Source organism: Silene latifolia, chromosome X (genome assembly GCF_048544455.1).
Source record: "Silene latifolia isolate original U9 population chromosome X, ASM4854445v1, whole genome shotgun sequence".
In the NCBI taxonomy this organism is placed as follows: Eukaryota; Viridiplantae; Streptophyta; class Magnoliopsida; order Caryophyllales; family Caryophyllaceae; genus Silene; species Silene latifolia.
In genome coordinates, this window is record NC_133537.1 from 255,841,249 (window position 1) to 255,842,313 (window position 1,065).

The window sequence follows — 1,065 nt, forward strand, 5'->3', positions numbered from 1 at the left end:
GAGGTATTAGTGAGGTAGTGGATATTCAACCAACTATTGAGTTCATCAACCCTTTTGCAAGAGAAGGTGAGGAGAACCCAACATAAAATACCCCACAAAATCAACCTACAATGCCTAAATTTTCATCACATTCCGTACCCACCGAGAAGAACCTACCCAATGGTACTCCCACACCACAACATTTGACCGGAAATTTTATTGCCAAATCCGCCTTTATCCAATTAGTCGAAAGGAGCCAATTTGGGGGGATGCCTAGTGAAGACCCTCACTCTCATATGGAAACCTTTTGTGACTATTGTGATGCGATTTCTCAAACGGGTGTGACTCAAGACCAAATTCGATGGGTCTTATTTCCTTTTTCTCTAATCGGCACCGCAAAACAATGGTTGAAGGGCCTTGATAAGGCCACTCTCGGAATAGATTCTTGGAAGAAGTTGGCTCTAGCTTTCTACAAAACGTTTTACCCACCGGAAAAGACTAACATGCTAAGAGCTCAAATTACGGGTTTTAAGCAAAGGGATGAAGAATCTTTGTACGAAGCTTGGGAGCGGTTCAAGGGAATTTGTCGCTCATGTCCTCACCATGGACTTAGCGAGTGGTTCTTGGTACAACAATTTTGGAATTGTTTATATGAAGATTCAAGGAACATTCTCAACATGGGATCAAATGGAATGTTCACCGAAGTTGATGACAATAAAAAATGGAACAAGATTGAGGAAATGGCGGTCCATAACTCACAATAGAGTAGACCTCGCAAGGTTACTAGAGGAGGAAGGCATGAAGTGGACTCCGTTACTCAATTGGGTGCTCAACTTAGTGCTCACATTGACACAATCAATTTGAAGTTTTAAAAAGCTATGGCTAGACTTGAATAAGCCTCAAAATCACCAAAGCATCATGTTAATGCCATGACGGCATCCTCATCAATCCCAAGTGGGATATGTGAGAATTGTGGAACTTTGGGACATGACCAAAGTGAATGTAGGGGAACAAATGAACAAGTGAATGCTTTCCAAGCATACAAGAGTGGTACCCCTTATTCCAACTATTACAATAAAAACACCA

At 41.6% G+C, this 1,065-nt stretch overlaps 1 non-coding gene across 1 annotated transcript; it reads right to left on the reverse strand.

The window, feature by feature from the left end:
• Positions 1-482: 482 nt before the first annotated feature.
• LOC141624267 (small nucleolar RNA R71) lies at positions 483-589 on the reverse strand. Its single transcript, XR_012534076.1, has one exon. It is a non-coding gene; the product is annotated as a small nucleolar RNA R71 (small nucleolar RNA).
• Between the last annotated feature and the right edge of the window lie 476 nt (positions 590-1,065).